This window comes from Lynx rufus, unplaced genomic scaffold (genome assembly GCF_022079265.1).
Source record: "Lynx rufus isolate CCGP_SWC_20201006 ecotype Redwood Valley unplaced genomic scaffold, mLynRuf1.p SCAF_3, whole genome shotgun sequence".
Taxonomy (NCBI): Eukaryota; Metazoa; Chordata; class Mammalia; order Carnivora; family Felidae; genus Lynx; species Lynx rufus.
This window is the reverse complement of record NW_025814845.1, coordinates 195,653,674-195,676,319: the sequence shown is the minus strand read 5'-3', so window position 1 is coordinate 195,676,319 and position 22,646 is coordinate 195,653,674.

Below are 22,646 nucleotides of genomic sequence, written 5' to 3'. Positions count from 1 at the left end.
GTATCTTTTGCTGGAAAGTAAGGAGGTACAAAAGGAGAGTGGACAGGTGAAAAGGAAATAGGGGGCAGATTGAAGGGGCTCCTATGGCCACATTTGGGACAACCATATCATCAAAATAAAAAATAAAAATAATGGATTTCTTTAGCACATTGAAAGATTAACATAGTCATACACATATACATACGTGTCTTCATACGTGGCAGGAAGTGAAACATCACAGTAGAATACTGGCTAAAAAATGCAGAGGGAATGGTAGGAAAAACACCACTTGAAACTACCTTAGTGAAAAAGGTTAATGTTAGGTTAACACTTAAAGCATGTAACTGAAACATCGATGAAAAATAATTGACATCATAATGAAAAACATTGACATCATGTGGTTCCTGGTGTAAATCACTGAGAAAGACTAAACGTCACTTGTGGAGTGTTCCTAAAAAATGAAAACAAAAAGAATAATACCACATAAACTATATCCCACCATTAGAACACAGAAGGAAACACCGTTTTGGGGAATTCTGGTGAACAAGTGGCTCATACTCTACACAAATGAGTTTCACAGAAGACAAAGCTGAGGAAAGTAGCAAGCTAAGACAGCTAAAAGCAATGCATGAGCCAGAACTGAATCCTAGAGAGCGGAAAATTAATAACATTTATGTTAGTACCAAAAGAATGGAATGCTTAAAATACATTTAACACAGGTAGATCTGTACTCAAAATATTTTGAAAGAAATGAAATAGACCATAAAAAAAGGAAATATTTAAATGGCCTAAATGAAAGTGATTATGGGTTGGAAGATTTAATATCAGATGGCAGCACGCCCAGACCTACAGATTCAGTGTAATCTTTATCACAGTTGCAGCTGACCATGAAATGCACGTGGAGATCCAAGGACCCAGAAAAAGAAGCTTTGAAAGAAAAAAAATTAGAGTGTTCACATGTCCCACTTTCACATCTTACCACAAAGAGACATTAATCAAGACTCTAGTGCTGGAGTATGAATAGACTTCTAGATTAATGGGCTAGAATTAAGAGTTCAGAAGTAAATCCTCACATTTATAGTCAATTTATTTTTGATAGGGGTTCCAACAATATAGTTATTTTAATAAACGGTCCTGGAGTAACTGGACATCCACATACAAAGAAAAGAAATTGTACTCCTACCTAATATGCAAAAAAAAAAGCCCTCAAATGGGTAAAATAGCTAAATATAAGAGCTAACATCACAAAACTCTTAGAAGAAAACAAAGACATAAAAATTTGTGTTCTTGGGAGCACAGGGCGGGCTCAGAAGAGCATGTGACTTGATCTCGAGGTCATGAGTTTGAGCCCCACAATGGGTGTAGAGATGACTTAAAAAAATAAACTTAAAAATACATATATTTGTGTTCTCGGAATAGGCAGTGTCATAAGCATGTGCAACCAAATAAAACTGATAAATTGGACTTCATCAAAATGAAAATGTGCTTCAAAGGACGCTAATAAAGTTGAAAGACATCCCACACAAGGGGAGAAAATTAGTTGCAAATCAGAGATCTGAAGAGAGAGTAGTATCCAGAATGCATAAAGAATTTATACAACTCAAAAATTGTCTAGAAATCAAAATTAAAAATGGGCAAAAAACTTGAGTAGATCTTTTGCAAGGAAGATATAAAAGCAACCAGTAGGAATAACAAGAAGATCCTCAAAGTCAATGGTCATTAGGGAAATGCAAATCAAAACTGTAAAGGGATAGCACCGCACTGCCACTAGGATGGTTCATGCAAAGACGGTGGAAAGTGAGAGGATATGGAACATTGAACTCTCATCCTTTCCAAATGGGAATGTCACATGGTGCAGCTGATTTGGAATGCAGCCTGGCTGTCCTTCAAGAAGATAGAGTTACCATATACTCAGCATTTCAGCTTCTGCTGACCTATCCATAAATGAGAACATAGGTTCATGCAAAAATGTACGTGTGAGTGTTCTTAGCAGTTTTCATAATAGCTGAAAAGTGGAAACAACCTAAATGCCCATAAGTTGAATGAAAAAGCAAAATGTGCCATACTTGAACAGTGGAATGTTACTCAGCTATTTGAGAAAGGATGAAATGCTAAATACATGCTCTTACACTGATGAACCTTGAAAGCTTTCTATTAAGTGAAAGAGGGCAGACACGAAAGTTACTTCTCATGTAAATCTGTTTATATGAAATACCCAGAGGAGGCAGGTCCACGGAAACAAAGTGGAGTAGTGGTTGCCAGTGACAGGGAGGAGGGGGGTGGAGAGTGTCTGCTAATGAGGATGGGGATTCTTGGCAGATGATAAAAATGTTTTGTAATTAGTGGTGATGGCTTCACAGCTTAGTGAATATGCTAAAAGAAAGTCACAGTTTAAAGGGTGAATTTTATGGAACGTGAATTGTATCCCAGTTGAAAAGGATGACACCAGCTACGGAACCCGAATCCTGGGGGGGACCTGTGACCTGGGAGACGAGAGAGCTCAGCAGGACACAGAGCGTCCCGGCGGCTGCAGACAAAGCAGTGGGCGCTGAGGAACCTGAGGGCAGCAGGCTTGGCCCCTGTGCACCCGGCCTTGCCCTCCTCATCTTGGGAGTTTGCTCCAGCGCTCCCGGAAGAGTTCCTTGTCTCTTTGAAGTCATTGCATCGGACTTCCCTCTGGGGCTCCTCCTCAGGAATGAGAGGGGTGAGTAAAACAGGAGCAACCCTGAACTCCTTTCGCTGGCCTGTTTCCTTTAGGTGTTGGCCAGAGGGGGACTCAGCACCAGAGAGCAAGGTCGTAATACCAGGATGTGTGGGATTTGGCGGGAAGATGCTTAAGAGACTGGCATCTTTTGTGTGCATGGCTACCAAATGTAGAGGCAGTCATGACACACCTTTCGGCTGTTCTCTCGTGGAAGGTGCACCTTGAATTCTGCAGAGATGTGATGCGGGTGCAAGCGGAGCCTGTGGAACAGCCTGATAGAAATTTGACTCACTGACCCATCCGTCCCCTCAGCCAAGAGCATCTGCCTCGCGGTTCCCATTCTTGGCTCTGTGAGAATCCCATCCCAGACTCCACAGCTGCAGATGGGGTTGTCGCACACTTGAGGTCAGGCAGGAAACCTAACAGAGGACCATGGGTGGGGAGTGAAGACCCACGGGCAGGGGCCACAGCCTCGCAAGAGCTCAGTTTCTTCTGGGTCTCCTGATACCGTGATACCCCTTCATCTGCCTCACTGAGTAGTGCCTTGATGGATGGGGACCTGTGGCACACACATGGCCGTGAACACCTTTTCTTTGCTCCTGTCGCTCCAGGGCTCCAACTAATGATGGCAAATTCTCCATTCCACGTTTTTGCGCCGCTGCTCATGCACACGTCCACAACCAGCAGCTTATCGTGGCCCCACGATGGCTGGCAGTCTTTGTGCCAGTCCTCATGGGGGGCATTCAGCTCAGCTTACTGACCGTGCATTGTGATAGTGTGTTTAAACATTGAGAACACAGATCCGGGTTTGTAAAATAAAGTGTGTATGCCTTTACGCACATGCAGATGTTCATACTTTATACACAGCTGTCAGTGACCTCCAGCTAAAGACTGTCCGAAACGTGCCTGCGATTGAACAAAAATTGGATTCGTTACTCCTTTCATTTAGAGACAAGTTTCAAAATGGAACTTTGGAAATTCTCAATAAGAAGGTCTTAGAAGGAGCTGATTTTCACTTGTGTTAGTTGATTTCGGGGGGCAGTTAAAAGTTAGCAGAAGATCTAGATATTTTCTGTCAGAAAGCAGGGATAATTGTTTAACTGGTGTCTTATGAAACCTTCTCTCTCTGGAGGTATGAATAGAATAAGACTACAGCTGTATCTTGTAAAGAAGCAGCGATCACTTACATAGGCTGAGAGAGGGAAGGAGTTGGTATTTTGTGGCTTGGATGATGTCTCTAGTTTGTGTCTGGACATGACAGCTGGGTGGAATTGTCTTCCTCTTGATCTGTCATCAAGGTTTGTCACATAACGGCCTGAAATGATGTTGCTGTTCTGCGCAATTGGTTCTGTTCACCGGGAGCACACCACGACCTGGCTGAGGGTGCAGACCAGTCTGGGGATGGCATGGTTTGCTTCCCGCTCGTACAATTTAGAGAGAAGCAGGGGCAGAGGTGAGCTGGAACATTCAGGCTATTCGTTCTGGACTCTAGGTCTCTGGTAAAAACAGAAGTGGAATAAAACCTGACAGAAGATAATGGAGCCATGTAAGCTTGACTGAAGGGTAGGGGAGCTGGCCTTGGGGTAACAGTGACCTTCAGCAAAGGGATGAGCCAGTGTCCAGGCAGCCAGTGAGCCGTGGTCTGTTCTCCTTAGGGATGATCCCTCCCTGGTGGCCCTCACCTTCCCTTGCGTCAAGAACACATGTTTGAGAGGTGCCTGGGGGGCTCAGCCTGTTAAACGTCCGACTGCGGCTCAGGTCATCATCTCCTGGTGCGTTAGTTCTAGCCCTGCGCCCGGCTCTGTGCTGACAGCTCAGAGCCTGCAGCCTGCTTCGGGTTCTGTGTGTCCTTCTCTCTCTGCCCCTCCCCCACTCGTGCTCTGTCTCTCTTTCTCTCAAAAATAAATAAAAACATTAAAAATTGTTTTAAAAAAGAGCACGTGTTTGCTCCTGCCTTCCAGCTCTGCTCTGCCAGCTCTGTGCACCAGCTCAGTCCCGAACAACTGCCTGAAATGCTGGTGCTGTGGGATTTAAGGCTGGTGTTACGACTTTGTCACTGCCAGATGCCAGCTTAGAGAGGGTGGGAAGTAGAAAGGCTGAGCAGTGAGCCACACTCAGTGTGTCACAGTGCCCCCCCCATGTCACATTTGAGAATATTCCAAATAGTAAGTGAATTGATAAAGATTTCTTCCATGAAAATCATTTCGTACAGAACATTCATGACAGTGAAAAGTAGCCAAAATAAAAACTAAAAACCTTGGCTTTTACTCTGAAAATTGATGGGTAAACTGTACATGATGTAACAGAATGAAAGGACACTGCACATCGGCCCTGACTGGAGAGGGCGGAGGAGCCGGTGTGCTCGTGGGCATGTCCACGTCACGTACCTGGGATGCTAGGTTGACTTGGGAGTCACTCTCCTCTGAGCTTGCTGGGCTGAGTCTCCTACAGAAAAGTCTCTAGGATTTACATTTATCTTCACGGAACTAGTTTTTCTCTTGCTTTTTGGGGCTCAGTGGCAATTTTCTCCCCTAAGTAGACAGACCTCCTTTCTATTTCCCAGACTCCTCTGGCTTTTTAATTTGATTCAGGAGAATAACAAGGGGAAGATATGAGTAAGTACTAAATCCTGTTGAATGATCACGCTAGCATAATACAGGAACACAATGGTACTTTGTTATTGCCATGATTATATAGGAATTACCATATTTTAAAAACATATTAAAAGTTGATGTTGGAAATCTATTACATCTTGGTTTTTAGAGAACTAGGGTAATGGAAAAATATAGATGAGTCTCTTAACTTATGCGTGATGTATATTGCTGGTTCATATGAAATGTGGAGATTCTTATGTTCCAGTCATGCAGAGAGTGAAATAATTCTGTTTTAAGCTCTATCTTAGGGTCTGTCATCTAGCCACATTTCATGCTGGGCTCACTCACACACTACAGAATGTTCAGAGGAAACTTTTCTAAAACAATTAAAATGGCATAATTGTATAAATTACATTGAGATGCAAGCAATTATTATGAAATTTGAAATTAGTATAAACACAGCAAATATTTTATGGCATATGCTGAATGTTTTCAATTAAAATAGTTTAGTGGGTAGTTACTTGAATATTCAAATAAACTGCTTTTTAGCAGAAAATGATATATTTACAGTATGCCATAGTGCAAACCACTTAACACTTCGTGTGAGAACATGAATCAATATTAGGAATTCTTCATTAATGTAAAGTGAATAATAATGATTTTATTATGTGGAAAATGAAAGGACATTAAAATATAACTTCCTGGTATTCCTTTTTTTTTTTTTTTTGCAAGTACACAATTTTTAAAAATTTGATCAGCACAGAGGATTTTTAGGGCAGTGAAAATATTCTGAATGATGTTGTTGTATGATGGATCTATGTCATTATACACTTGTCCAAACCCATAGAATGTACAACCAAGAGTGACCGTGAGGTAAACTGTGGACTCTGGGTAATGATATGTCAGTGTAGGGCTATCCTTGGTAAAAAACAAAAGACGTACCCCTCTGGCAAATGGTGTTGATAAGGGGTTGGGGGGGGGTGGGTGCTGTGCATGTATAGAGTCAGGCAATAGATGAAAAATATCTGTACCTTTCTCTCAGTTTTGTGGTAAACCTAAAACTTCTCTAAACAAATACTTAAAAAAAAATCATTAACTGGAAAATGCCAACACTTTAAACATTGTTTTCTTTGTTGGCCAAACAATACCTCACACAACTTCTATATAAATATTTCTGGGAAACTTAGAAAACATTCCGTTAAAATTTTATTGACATTAAGTATTATATCAGACTAATAAGTTAGTAATGTAGAATATATTAGTAGTACTTCATAATTTGGTATTAATAAGGTATAATTACTTTCAGGAATTACTGCATAATTCAGTATTAGTAGTCTAAGCACAGATTATATAAATAATGCTATTGATATTGATACTTACACCCTTAGACTATTTCATTATAATTTAAACATAATGTTTTCATTAATTTATCATTAATGTTGCAGTTATTATTTTATTATTTAAAGTAGCTTTTCCATTTTAATATTAGATGTTGTATCACAGTTACTTCTATCAAAGTCTTCTCATTGGTTTCTCTTTTGAATTTCAGACATGATTGCGGTCAGCCTATCATTGAATCCCGCTGTTCTGAAATCTAAGGGTTCTCACTGCCTGGGTGCTGCAGGAAGAAATGTAACTTTTTCACCTCAGTCATAATTTGATAATTTGATTTCTAATGTTTTAATTAAAATAATTTTTAAAATGTGAAAATCCCTAAATTTTCACCAAATGCAGTGAAAATCTCTTCACTAAATGCAGTGCAGATTGGTACAGATCAACTACAGTTCTTTTCGTTTAATCCAGAGTTTTCAGAACTCTTCCGTCTATATGTGGTCATGAGTCAACAGTTGGTGACCTTTCTCTGGGCTGCAGTTTTCCCCAAAGAAGAGTGCTCAGTTTGGCTTTAGGAACTAATAAACTGAGTTAGAGCTACCTTTGCATTTTAAATGTAGTGATATTAATCAGTTCAGCACAGTGATCACCCAGAGATTGCTTTCCTCCGCGGAAAAGACTAGAAACTTGGTGATCGTTCTCCTTGCCGTAGTTCAGGCTGATGTACTCAGAGAACTAGGACTGGCTGGGTATGGTGACAGGGAGGGTCAGTGAGCAGTGGGTAAGGGAAACTCATGTCCTCAAATGGCTTTCTCTTGGAGCTGGGAACTCCGGAACCAGTTCTGGAGATGGCTCCACATTCAACATCTTCTGTGCTTCAGAGTCTCCAGGTCTTACACTTGTCCTGCAGAGGAAGTCCTCAAGGATTTGAGCACCTGTTTTCTTATTTGGGAAGTTTGGTCCGTGTGCAACTATAGTGTCACGAGACACCAGTGGGGTAAAGAAACTTGGTTCCCGTGGGTCATCTGAGGACCCGGAGCGAGGTGACAGGGATGGTCACAGATGCACAGTAATGAGCATACAAGAGTGCAGATAATCTGTTCAGTTAATATTCCTAACCTGTGACAGATAAGCTCGTGTCTTCAAGGGTGTCCCACCGCCTGTCCCCCCAAGGCCTTAGCTACAGTGCTGAGGGAAGAGGGTCTGACCTCTGGGAGAGGAGACAGGCACCTCTCAGGCGGTCGGGGCTCCCAAGGTGGCCACGGCTCTGAAGCTGGTCGGTCGGCTTGGACCTTTTCTTGGTAAACTAAGCACATTTTACAGAGATGTTTAAAGCGGCGACAGCTCCAAGGGTGGTTTTCCTTTCCTGTGGACAGTCCCCCAGTAACACGCACTGAAACCTAGACACAAATTCATCGTGATGGGCCCTGAAAATTTCAGCTGCCTCTGAAAATCATTGTAACATTATAGATAGCAAGATTGGGGAACTGTTTTCTTTGAAATTCTGTTTTCCTTTTGGAGATGAGAAGACTAGATTTAACTTCTTACATGACCATGCCCATCTCTGAGTGTGAGAAAAAATAGCTCTAGAAAGGAAAACCTGAGGGGTGACATCTGCAAGGTGGAGGGGTAGGAGGGCCCAATGCTCATCTCTCCCACAAAAACAAGAAACAACTACAAACTGGCAAAAATAGCTCTGGGAAAGCTTTGGATTATGACAGAGCAGCAGCAACCACCTAGCAGAGTTCAAAACCCAAGGACGGCCATAAGAAGATCCGGGAAGCATTTTACCAGTGTAGCCCCGTCCCCGGTCCAGAGCAGCTCGGCGTCCGGTCCGTCAGATGAGCCTCAGCCCATTGGAAAGGGAAAAGAGGACAACCTCACCTCGGGGCGCATTATTAGCCTTTGCTGCCGAGGTCTCCCACAGTCTGCACCAAAGCTGAGCCAGCTGACAGAGTGGTCGCTGCACAGACCTGCCCCTGGGGGCTCTGGTCATTGCTGTGCTCCGTCCCCCAGGACGGGGACGCTTGGGGCGCGACAGTGCCTCACCACGTAAGGGGCCTGGAGCTGCGCCTGCTCTGAGCTCCACCCTCAGCCGGGGCGCAGCTTTGTCCCCCCCAGCACCAAAGCATCTTCCTCTGCCCTGCGCCCCAGCCCTGGTTCCCAAGTCCCACTTGGGCCATCGCTCCCTGGGCTCTGCTGCCCCGAGTCCCGCCCCCAGGCCTGGCCGCAAATACTGTAATTCCCAGCGCAGGCGAGGGCGCAGCGAAACAGGTACTGCCATGCATTCCTGACAAAATAGCGTTTCTGGTAGCAGTTTCTATGAATCAAGAGTCGAGTTCTGTTAGGCAAACACTGAGCTCTTCTTCCGTGCCAGGTATTGCCGCAGGCGGATGACAAAGGCACACCCTCTCCACGACAGATGGCGTCCTGGGAGGGAGACAGACCCCGGGAGCTCTGTCTCAGGGGGCAGATGCAGAGACCTCCGCCGAGTGGGGTAAATGTGGGAGCGCCACCAGGGTCAGCCTGGCCTGCTTGGGAGGAGGATTGGAGAAATGGCCCTGAGCTGAATCTTAAAGCATGACTAGAATTAGTTGGGTGAAGATGAGCAAGAGAAGGACGAGAAGGGAAGGACATCTGGGCAAGTGGAGCGCGGACGCAGGCCTGGTGTCTGCGGGAGGAGGGAAATGCGGCAGCCTGAGTGCGGCTTCCGGAGCAAGGGCTTCACCCCAGAGGTGGTGTGAGGGTGGGACACGGGGAAGGATGACGTAGATACGTACCTTTTAAAATCCTGCGTGAAAGTCACCGTGGATTATTTCTCAAATTTAAAAAGTAACAGACGGAAACAAATGACCCCCATTAGTCATTGGGCAAAGAATTGAATAGACATTTCTCCAAAGAAGACCTTCAGTTGGCCAATGAGCCTGTGAACAATGTTCAACATCACTAGGCAGGAAGGACTGATGAAATGGAAATGACCATGAGATGTCTCGTGACCCCTGTTAGGATGGCTGTTTACAAAGTAATAATGTCAAGGATACGAAGAAGCCACAATCCCTGTGCATTGCCCACAGCGGTGTAAATGGTATAAAATTTCCACAGTGGAAAACAGCTCAGCAGGTCCTCAAAAGGTTAAACACAGAATTAACCATACAAGCCAGCAAACCCTCTCCTAGGTATATAGCCCAAATCATTGAAAGCAGGGGGGGTGAGATACTCAGCATCATTTGCAATCAAAAGGTAGAAACAACCCCAAATGTCCGCCAACAGACGAATGGATAGACAAAACGTGGTATAGAGGTGCAGCCTGAAAAAAATGCAATTCTGACATAGATTAAATTACAACAGGGATAGACCTTGAAATCACTGTGCCAAGTGATTTCAGCCAACCCAGAAGGACAAATACCGTGGGATTCCACTTACATGAGGTACATGTAGTGATCAAATCCAAAGAGACAGAAAGTAGAAGTAACTGGGGGCTGGGGAAGGAGTTATCGGGGAGTTTGGGATGCTGAAAACATTCTGAATTTTGGATAGTGGTGATGGTTGTCCAACAATGTGAATGTACTTAATGCCACTGAATTATATACTCAAAAATCGTTAAAATGGTAAATGTTTATACGTATTTTACCCCAATTCTTTAAAGAAAAAAAGAAAAGACTGACCTACAAGTTGAAGGACAAATGGACACAGGATGCCTATTGTTTGTGACAAAGATGTGGGGCAATCTGAGAAAGTGTGAGCTCCCCTTTCCACGGTCAAGGTCAGAAACCCCGCTACTGCAGCCCCGACTCACAGCCCAGCTCCAACGTCATGGTTTATGTCCGTGTCCAGACAGCTGGGAAGGGTGTGTATTCTGCTAAATCGAGTGACAGAAAACAGAAAATTCGGTCAATTTTGTTTGGCTTAAGTGTTGGAGCTCTCGAATGACCCAGGATGTGTGCCTTGGGACAATCTGGGCAAGTGGTTTGGAAGTTTAAAGTCCACATAAGCGCATCCTACGATTTAACGTATCTATTCATGGTTCAGCTGCAACAAAAAGTCTTCCATATATGGTCTCCAAAAGTCACGGACAAGAATGTTCACAGCAGCACCTTCATTAGTTAACCCCTACAATATTCACATCATGCCCGTTAACACAGAATAGGTAAGTAAATATTGAATAGTCATTAAACAGAATAATCAGCAATGTGAATTAGTGACCTACAAATCGGCCAATGATTAGAACAAATTTAACAGACTTAGCCAGACCCAAAAGGACACATGATCTGTAAATTCAAGCTTTTAAGGACAAAAATGAATCCATGCCGTCAGAAGTGGTGGGAAAGGCTACCTTTGGGATGATGAAGACTGACCACGTGCGCGGGGGTCGAGTGGCAGGTACTGGTCATGACTCCCGCTTAGTCTGGCTGCCAGTGCAGTGGATTCAGTTTGTGAAAATATATCAAGTGTTTCAGTTCCAGTAACAATTTCTGAAAAAGTGGAAAGCAGGCTTTCAAAATGCTTTAAGGAATTCAATAGTGACGTGACATTGGAGAGAAGGTTATGGTGTCCGGATATAAACCAGATCTAGCCAGGTGTGCACCGTGATGACAGCAAAGATTGTCAAGGCACAGGAAGACCCACAGAACTGGCCACGGTGTCTCCAAATTCACATCTATTTTAACAAATGGCCCAGCAATGAAGAAGACTCAGCCCCAATTTTCCTCCCCTTGGTGGGCCAAGGGCTTTTTCTGGCTGCCTCCTCCTCTCCTTGAGAGCGGTAAGTGTTAATGTTGGATAAAAGTGCACTCTGGTAAAGGCCGTTTTAGGTGATTTGAAAAAAATTTATTATCGAGTTATTTTAGTAATTTCTAAAAGGTTTTTGATGTGTAAAAGGTTAGTATTTTCTGTTTTGTTGGTTTTGTTTAGGTTTCCTGAAATAAGGAACGTCTCCCAGTTCTTTCAGTAATTTCTCAGTAACTGGAGACCCTACACATGGCCGCGGGAAGGTTCCTGTGGTCTCCCCGCTCTGCTTCTAGTCTCCACACTTCATTTAGGTCTCTGCTGTGCCCTCCCTTCTCTCTCGCCCCCATTTCTTTAACCAAGAGGAACGTGGACGCAAGCATCCCCACTTGATGCATCCCCCATGGCCACCAGGTGGCGCTAAGACCCTGTGGTTTGGGCTCCAAGTTTCTGATCAGAGACCTGAGGCTCTGGGAGGAACTAGGACCCCTCAGAGCACAGGGGAGCTGTTGGCCCCGCCCAGGGTCTCATTGAAGGACGCACCACATTCTGGTGAAGGGAGGTTGCGTGAGGAAAGACACAGAAGGAGCATGATGTTTTGAAGTGGAAAAGCCATTTCTGATGGGCCCGTGAGCTAGGAGTGGGGGAATACAGATCAGGACAAGGAGAGTGGAAAGGACTTATCATAAATTGTAAAGATTCTATTAAAAGAACAGCCTGTAACTATGCATCTTAGGTGACAAAAGATAGTGATAAGAAGCCATATTATGTACCTTCCATATAATTCTATTACATTTTATTACTTTATCAAAAGTTCAGCAATAAATAGAGAAGGAAAAGGAAAGTCAACGAATCAGTGTAGTAATTTGACAAAGTTCATTGTGCAGACGCCAAAAAGACAGTTTGGGACCCAAGAGCATAGAAACCAAATAGGGAATGAGGCTTAGGAATAGATTGTTACAAACCAGGTTATATAATGAGAAGACAGTGACTGCTCATTCTTCACAGTGACTAGGTGTACTATTAAAAAAATTTTTTTAATGGTAGGGAATTTCTTTGCGGTTATCTCATATCAACTTTGGGAAACCGTTTTAGTTTTGCTTTTTGATTTCCAGAGACATGAAAAAGAAAATGACTCAGTCCGAATCTGTCTTACAAACTAAGCTAAATGATGGTTTGCTTATCCCACTAAACTGAATTTCTCAGCTTAGGGAATTTTTTACGCTGCCTCCATTTGTCTTGACTTTAACAGGCTTTAATAGTGTCATCATTATTATAATAAACAAAAGAATGAACAAGTAAGTGAACAAAGAAGCCTTCACATCCGCTGCGCGCCTCCCCCAATGTCCACTAGGTGGTGCTATAACCCCGTCGTTTCCTCTCCAAAAAGCAGAGGAATCAGAACTGCCATCAGACACTGGTACCTGAGGGTCTGGGAGGAGCTAGGACCCCACGTTAAAACGGGGGCTGCTGGCCCCTCACACGGACTCAGTGAAGGAGTCACCACATTCTGGGAGGGGAGACTGAGTAAAAAAAAAAAGCACAGAAAGAGCATGATTCTTTGGAGTGGAATACCATTTCTCATAGGTTCATGGGCTAGAGGAGGGGTGGTGGATTTATGTTTATTAAATTGCAGAGATTCTATAAAAATAAAAAATTCTATAAAATAGATTCTATAAAAATAAAATGCATCTTAGGTGACAAATTAGAGTTATTAAAAAAACCATGTTATATACCTTTAATATACTAGTGTATTAAATAATATGTATATATGTCAAGTATATCAGTAACAGAAGTAAATGCAATGAATAACTGAATAGTACTTAGTAAAAGTTTATTGTGCACACACTAAACAGTGCATGACTTATGACCCAGGAAGACTCACACCACATATGGGATGAGGCTCAGGACTGTATTGTTATAAAGTAGCTTGTAAGAAAGAAAAAAAGTAGCTTGTATACCGGGAAAGTAGTGAAAGTTTATTCTTCACAGTGATTGGTAATAATATTACAACTCTCTAATCATAAAGAATTGCTTCCTGGCTATTTGGAAGCCAGTTAACCTTGGGAACCAGTTCAAGTTTTGCTTGTGATTTACAGAGGACACACAAAATATGACACAGAACCAGTGAGTCTCAGAAAATAGCCAAATTTAAGATGTGCTTGTTTTACTAAATTTGTTTTCCCTGCTCAGAGAATTTTCAAAGCTGGGCTCCATTTCTTTTAGATTTTAACAGACTTTAATACTACTGTCATTATTATCATATGAAAAGGATGACCGGCTACATCTCCCACGGACACCAGGTGGCGCTAAGTACCTGTCCCGGGGTTTTGGTTCCAGGAAGCTGATCACAGCCACTGTCAGACCCCCTGGCCTCTCTCAGGGACTCAGTGAAGGAGGCACTACATTGGGGAGAAGATGTGTGAGGAAGAATAGATGTGTGAGGAAAGGCTCAGAAGATGCATGATTCTTAGGAATCAAATAGCATTTCCCATGAGCTCATGAACCAGTCGTGTAGGAATAAAAACCAAGACAAGGAGGAGATGAAAAAAGGATTTTTCATAAGCTGCAAAGACTCTATAAAAATAAGGGCACATAACAATGCATCTGAGCAGGTGACAAAGGAGTAATAAAAAGAACCCATGTTATGTAGCTTTAATAGAGTATACAGTAAAAATTATATATATGTGAAAAGTTAAGCAATACTGAAGTACCACCAACAAACTGTTGAATAGTACTTGGTGAAAATTCAGGACACACGCAAAAACTTTCTGAGCCTGAAGTACTCCAAACATGGGATGGGTTCAGGGATATATTGTCACAAACCAGCTTATATTCAGGGAGAAGAATGACTGTTTCTTCTGCACAGTGACTGGTTATAAGAATGTTCAGCGATGTGGAACTGGTTACTCGATCCTTCATTTGAACCTTGAGAAACACTATGTTTTCATTACAATTTCCAGAAGCAGAAAAAGCCAAGACCCAGGGTCGGTTGGTATTGGAAAATATGGCAAATGAGCTTTGCTTATTTGACTAAACTGGTGCTGTTGCTCGGGAACTTTCAACACTAGTCTTCGGTTGCTTTTGACTGTAACAGACATTACTCCTACCGTGGTTGTTATCACTGTTGGGAGAAATGGATGCATTCACACCTGATGCACCCACCAAAGCCAGCAGGTGGCCCCAAGACCCTTCGTTTTGGCTCCGGATTGCTGATTTCAGAGTGCCTGGGGATCTGCGGGGAACCAGGACCCTGTAGAGCCCAGGGGACATGTTGGCCCCTCCCAGGGACTCACTGAAGGAGTCACCACATTCTGGGGAGGGGGTGTTGAGTGAAGAAAGTGACAGGATGATGAGCATGGTGCTTTGGAGGGGAATAGCGTTTCATGGGCTCATTGGCTAGGGGGAGAGGGGAAAATACAAGGACAGAGAGGAGAGGGAGAGAAGATCTGGATTTAATTACAAACATTCTGTAAAAATTATCACCAATGTCAGTGCATCCTATCAGGAGACAAAGGAGAGAGTGATAAAAAGGTCATGTCATGTGACTTTAATATAATATATAAAATAATGCATAGATATATGCATAATGAAGTAATAATATAACTATAATCAATGAATCCTTGAGTTGTAATAAGCAAGTTTGCTGCGCACACACTAAATATTCACTCTGTGATCCAAGAGCACTACGTGCATGCAACCTAGGAGGAGGCACAGGGGTATGTTGTTATAAAGCACACTATGTAGTGGGGAGACACTGGCTGTGATTCATAGCGATACATTGTGCTACTACATTTTTTAAAATAATGGGAATTGGTTGCTCGTTACCACATATCAACTTGAGGAAATAGTTTAGATCTTGCTTGTGATTTCCATAGGCAAAAACAAGATATAACCAGACCAAATTAAAAATCAGGTAAAGTAAGTTCAGCATGCTTCACTAACGTGGTGTTGTCTGCTCATGGACTTTTCAAGGCTGTTGCCCATTTGTTTTGGATTTTTAACAGGCTTTGCTAATACCGTGATTATTTTCAGTTTTAGGAAGACCACACTAGCATCTGCACCTGTTGCATACGCGATGGCCAGCAGGTGACGCCAAAACCCTTGGGTTTGGGCTCCAGGGAGCTGAGAGTTTGGCTGTCAGGGGCTGAGGCTGTCAACCTGAGGCCTTGGGGGGAGCTAGGACCCCTCAGACCACAGGGGAGCCGCTGCCTTCCCCTCCCCCCACCCCACCGGGACTCAGTGAAGGAGACACCACGTTGGAGAGAGGAGGTTGCATGAGGTAAGGCACAGAAGAAGCATGATTCTTAGGAATCAAATAGCAGTTCCCATGGGCTCATGGACCAGTGGTGAAGGAATGAAAACCAAGACAAGGAGGAGGGGGAAAAGGATTCATCATAAGCTGCAAACACTCTATAAAAATAAGGGCACATACCAATGCATCTGAGCAGATGACAAAGGAGTAATAAAAAGAACCCATGTTATGTAGCTTTAATAGAGTATACAGTAAAAATAATCTATATGTGAAAAGTTAAGCCATACAGAAGTACCACTGATAAATCGTTGAATAAGAACCTGGTGAAAATTTATGTCTTTACCCCCCCACCCCCACCCCCCAAATCTTTCTGACCCCAGAGTACTCCAAACATGGGATGGGTACAAGGATATATTGTTATAAACCATCTTATATCCAGGGAGAAGGATGACCATTTTAGTGACTGGTTATAAGAACATTCTTCAGCGATATGGAATTAGTTACTGGATCCCTCCTTTGAACCTTGAGAAACACTAAGATTTCTTCACTATTTCCAGAAGCAGAAAAAGCCAAGACCCAGGGTCGGTGGGTATTGGAAAATATGCCAAATAAGCTTTGCTAATTTGACTAAACTGGTGCTGTTGCTTGGGAACATTCAACGGTGGTGTCCGTTTGCTTTTGACGTTGTAACATGTTATTCCTACCGTCATTATTATCACTGTTGGGAGAAATGGATGCATTAACGCCTGATGCACCCCCCCCCCACAGCCAGCAGGTGGCGCTAAGATCTTTCCCTTTGGCTCCAGATTGTGGATTTCAGAGTGCCTGGGGATCTGAGGGGACCCAGGACCCTACAGAATCCAGGCGACATGCTGGCCCCTCCCAGGGACTCGCTGAAGGAGTCACCACATTCTGGGGAGGGGGGGTTATGTGAAGAAAGTGACAGGATGATGAGCATGATGCTTTGGAGGGGAATAGTGTTTCATGGGCTAGGCGTAGAGGAATAAATACAAGGACAGAGAGGAGAGGGAGAAAGTATCTGGATTGAGTTACAGAGATTCTGTAAAAATTATTGCCGATATAAGTGCATCATAACAGGAGACAGAGTGATAGAAAGGACTTAGGTCGTATACCTTTAATATAACATATAAAATAATGCATAGATATATGAATAACGAAGTAATAATAGAACTAGAATCAATGAATCCTTGAGTTGCAATAAGCAAATTTGCTGTGCACACACTAAATATTCACTCTGTGATCCAAGAGCGCTACATGCAACCTAGGAGGAGGCACAGGGATATAGAACTAGAATCAATGAATCCTTGAGTTGCAATAAGCAAATTTGCTGCGCACACACTAAATATTCACTCTGTGATCCAAGAGCGCTACATGCAACCTAGGAGGAGGCACAGGGATATATTGTTATAAAGCACACTGTGTAGTGGGGAGACACTGGCTGTTTATGATTGATAGCGATACATTGTGCTACTACATTTTTAAAAATAATGGGAACTGGTTGCTCGTTACCACAAATGAACTTGTGGGAATGGTTTAGGTCTTGCTTATGATTTCCATAGGCAGAAACAATATACAACCAGGCCAAATTGAAATTAAAAATTAGATAAATTAAGTTCAGCATGCTTCACTAACGTGGTGTTGTCTGCTCATGGACTTTTCAAGGCTGTTGCCCATTTGTTTTGGGTTTTTAACAGGCTTTACTAATACCGTGATTATTTTCAATATTAGGAAGACCAAACTAGCATCCGCACCTGTTGCATACGCGATGGCCAGCAGGTGACGCCAAAACCCTTGGGTTTGGGCTCCAGGGAGCTGAGAGTTGGCTGTCAGGGGCTGAGGCTGTCAACCTGAGATCCTGGGGGGAACTAGGACCCCTCAGAGCACAGGGGAGCCGCAGGCCCCGCCCAGGGACTCAGTGAAGGAGACAGCGCGTTGTGGGGAGGGGAACTTGAGTGAGGACAGGCAGAGAATGTGTGTGACGCTTTGGAGCTTCCTCGAATCTTTTATGATTTAGGGGCTAATGGTGGTGGAATAAAAATCAGGACAAGCAGGAGAGGAAGAGGGTTTATCATAAATTGTAGACATTCTCAGTAATACAGTCCATAGCAGTTTATTCAATTTGTGGCATAGGAGGACATGAAAAAAATCAGATGTAATATATAGTGTATAATAATAACATAAATATGCCACAAGTGCAACAATAATAGAAGTAAAGCCAATGAATCACTCCATTCTACTTCGTCAAAGTTGCTTCTGGACACACAAAAAAGGCAGCTTCTGACCCCTGTGGCGCCGCAATGTAGCATTGATGCGAGTCAGGTGTGTATGCTGTGATAAGGCAGCTTCTCTACTGGGAAAGCAGTGCCGGTTTATTCTTCACCATCTGGGCTCTAGTGTGAACACCTGCCTAAGTGACAGGGAATAGCCGATTGCGTTTAGGTAACCAATAACCAATGATCACCAGACCAGGGGTGCTGTTGTCCATCCGATGAGCGCAGAGCTTCCTGCGCTGCGCCCCGAAGGCCGGCAGGGGGAGCGCCGACCCGCTGCCTCTGGCTCGCGTGGAACGCATGCGCATCTGCGCATCGCGCCCCTGCCCTAGACGCTATCCCGGGGACGTGTTCCCTCCCGGGGGCTATGGACTAGGCGACACCAAGGACTACGAGGGACGGTATCTGCCGTGAGTGACGTCTCTGTGCGGCCGCACTGGTGGGAGGGGGCTGTTGCGGGATGTTTCTCTTAAATAGCGAGAGAGAAGCTCGTTGTGTATCCGCACCGCCCGGCGTGGAGGCCTTTCCCAGGACGTATTTTCCGGGCGTGCCCGTTCATCCAGGGCCTTTGGGTGGAAGTCACAGCATGCTGTGGGCAGGTGCAGGGATTCGGGATTGTTTCGGGGGGTGTAGGGGCCCTGGTGCGGCTCCGGGGTGCACACGTGCACGGTGGGGAGGGGGTGCGCAGCCCCGGGACCCCCCAGGCGGGACAAGGACCCTGCCGCCTTCGCTGGGGGTGAGCGCCCGAGGTGCCTGGTGCAAGGTGTAAACGTTTTAATCCCTCGTGTGTCCTACGCATAAAAGCACAGGGGAAAGATACGAGGAGTTTACAAAGTAGGTGCCTTAAACCTGATACCACGGTTTTCAGTGTAAATAATGGCTTAAATCTGTGCTGAGATAAAGGCCGTATCTAAATGATTTGCTTAATTGGACGGAAGAGCCCTTGTTAAAGAAGGGAGCCATGATGACATTCATCTTGATTGGCCTCCAGTGTAAGCAGGGCCTGCCTTTGGATTATTAAGTACGTGAGGTTATCAGCTACGTAACAAGGGAGCAAGTCAGCTCCTGTTGGAAGAGACGGAAGGAGGCTCTGGGTTCCCCCCAGTGTGGTGACCGCGTGCCCAGTAATGACGCAGTTTTGGTCGTTTTGCCCTCCGGATTCTTTTGGGTCGTGGAGAAAATTTTCCTCAGGCGGGTGCAACGTCTTTTATTTTGTCAAGGAATTTAAATTTGCTGACAATTGTGTATTCAGACTCTACGGCACAAATAAGTGAAATGCTTAGATCTCAAATATAACAAAATGAATACAAATTTGCATGCCGAAAACGGAAACACCGTGAAAGGATATAAAAGAGAGTGTTTAAAAAATTTTTTTTATCTATTTATTTTGAGAGAGAAACAGAGAGCACGGGTGGGGGAGGGGCGGAGAGGGAGGCTGAGAATCCCTAGCAGGCGCCGCGCTGTGACCTCGATGACCTGAGCCGAAATCAAGCATCACTTAACTGGCCAAGCCACCCAGGTGCCCCTCAGAAGAGAGTCTTCACAAATCATGTTCATGATAGGCAAATTCAGTATTGTTAACATGACACATCTCCCCAAACTTGTCAGTAGATTCAATGCCATCTGAATCAGAATCCCGGTAAGTTGTAGATTTTTAAAACCGTTTCCAACGTTAGAATAGCTTGCACACTTAGGGAGAAAAAGTCAAAGATTCCTCACCCCCTTCCGCTCATTCCAAAAATTAACCCAAAGGGCCATCGCGATTAGAGAACGACATTGGCGACAGAACAGACCCATAGGTAAATGGAACAGAATTGAGGGCCTGAAAATAGACCCATTCAAATATAGTCACCTGAGCTTGGCCTTCGGAGCACAGCCGTGCGGGGGGGGGGGGGGGGGGGGGGGGCGGATTCTTTTCAGTAACAGCTGTAGCGACTGTTCCGCTGCATGGGGAAATGAACAGAAAACCCACCACACGCTAGAACTTACATAAACTTAAAAGCAAAATGCAAACTTAAAAAATTCTGGAATAAGAAAATACCTACTTGAACTTGGGCATAGAGGTAAGTTTTTGTATACAACACCAAAAGCATGATCCATGAAAGAGGAACATCGATAATGGCGAGTTTCATCAAAATTACAATGTTACTCTGCAGAAGATTCTGCTAAGAGAATGGAAAGGCTTCTGCAGACAAGGAGATCTTTGCATAACAGATACCAGAAGAAAGGATTTGTATGGAAAATATGGTAAAGACTCATAACACCTAAAAAGAAGAAAATTTAAAAAATAAAAATGAGTTCTGAGGAGAGATACCAATACAGAACTTAGATAGCAAATTAATATACAGAAACATCCTCAACACCACTCACTTTTAGGGAAAAGCAAATTAAGTGAGTTACCACTTACTACTGCACATTAAGATGATGCTAAAATTTAGAAAAATTCACAAAACATTCTGCTCACCAGCCTGAGGAACCACGAGGACCTGTGGTGGGAAGGAATGTGACACAGATACTTTAGAAGACAGTCTGGCAGGTTTCTTACAATGCAAACATGGTCTCGTCTCATAATAATTGTATTTCCAGATATTTATCCATCTGGACTGAAAACTTATACCCACACCATAACAGCACACCAATATTTATAGCAACTTTATCATGATGGCCCCAAACTGGAAGGAGCCGACACGTCCTTCAGTGGGTGAATATATAACCAAAACGTACAACCGTGAAATGGAATAGTATCCAGTGATGAAAAAACAATGAAGTATGAAGCCACATGAAGACATGGATGAAGGTTACATGCATATTTGTCAGTAGAAGAAGCCAGTCTGAAAATGACCATTACTGTATTATCTCTTTATGATCTTGGAGAAGATGCAAAACTATAGAAATGCTAAATAGATGAGTAGATTCCCGGGATCTGTGAAAGGAGAAGATTGAATAAGTGAAACATTCTAAATGACTCTTTATGGTGGTTACCTGCCCCTATGCATTTGTCAAATCCCTTACGATTTTACAGCAAAAATGGTGAGTCTTAATGAGTTTAAATTTGAAAATAATCCTTTGGGAACTAGCTTAATCCCAAGATGGAATAAGAATGTTACAGAATGAATTTACTAAAAAGTATGAAACAAAGAAACTGTAGGTGGAGGAAGGATGGGGCTGGCCTAAGTAACTTGGAATGAGTGGAGTCTGTAAGACCAAAACCAAAAGGAATTGTTACATAAACAGTGTACTCAACTTGATAAAGTTCTTTCCCAGGGAGGTACTAGTTAACAATTCTGAAACCACTATACACATGAACTGGAATTTAACAATTAAAAAAGGATGGCGGATAGCAGGAGCCAGGTACCTCACTTTTAGGGTAGGAAGTTAGAGATAAGCATGGAAAGGAGGTGAGAATAATCCATGTTGGTTACATCACTATGAACTAGTGCTTAGCTTAGCACAGATACAGATGGCTTTCATAAACAATATTTATAGTTGGGTGTATATTCGTAGGTTAGCGCGTGCACACACACAGTTCCTTGCACTGTCCACTGAGAGGGTCAAGAAGCAATGGCACTTCGTAGCAACAAGCACATTTAGCTCTAGAACCTGGGTTTAATACTGGTCTCCAATAGGATGAACCAGGGCTCCTCAGAGAAATGGCTGATATTAGGACTGGGCAGGAAATGTACAGACAATCCTGAAGAACCTTGAGTTTCTAAAAAGGAAGTTAGTTAAGAAAACAAAAAATAAAGATGAGGTTAAGCGAAAGGAAAACAAGAGCCAAATTAAAGATCTCCTAATGCCAAAGTTGAAATACTTTGGACAACAAAATAAAGTAGAATTGAATTCTGATTCAAAGTATAAAATCTATAGATATGAATTGATGTGTATACATGAATGGGAAAGAATAGATAGTACTCATACCAAGAGAAAAAAAAACAAAGTAACTGATTCATAACTTTGTTCTTTAAGGAGGTGGAACATAACTCCCCATTCCCTAAATGTGGGCTGTATACAGTGACTTCCTTCCAAAGAGTATGAATAGTAAGGACAGGAAAACAAGTAAATTCACAGTGGAGAAATCTGACAGCACTATTAAGTCATTTTGAAAGCATAGAGCCTTGATAAAGAAGTAATGAAAATGGCTATTTACCTCTGTTATCTTCCTCTCAATACCAAAAACCACAGACATTCTAATCATGGGGGAAAAAAATCAGATAAACCTGAATGGTAGTTCTAAAGACTGTCAAAGTCATCAAAAACCAAAATCTAAGAAAATGTCATAGCCAAGAGGATCCTAAGGAGACATGATGAATAAATATGATGTGGTATACTAGATGGGAGTCTGAACAGTAAAGATAAACCTACAGAAGTCGGAATGACATATCAACTTTAGTTGATGACATATTAATTCATAAATTGAGTCAAAAATGGCATAGTGGTGCAAGATGATAAGAGAGGGAACTGGGTCTTAGGTATATGGGAAATATCTTTATATTTTTGCAAATTTTCTGTAAATTTATTCTGAATACAATCTATTCCAAAATTAAAAGTTTATTAAAAACACCATTATAATTTTCTAACACTTACTTACATGTTTGATTATTCCTACTATTAATAACTCATAATTGACAGTGTACTAGTCATAGTCTCTATTTTTTTAATTTGGAAGAATTTTGACATAGATGGGTAAATAGAACTAATATATGATTGTGTATTGCATATGTTTGTGTGTGTGCGTGTGGTTCTGGTATAGTTGAGTTTATGTATCT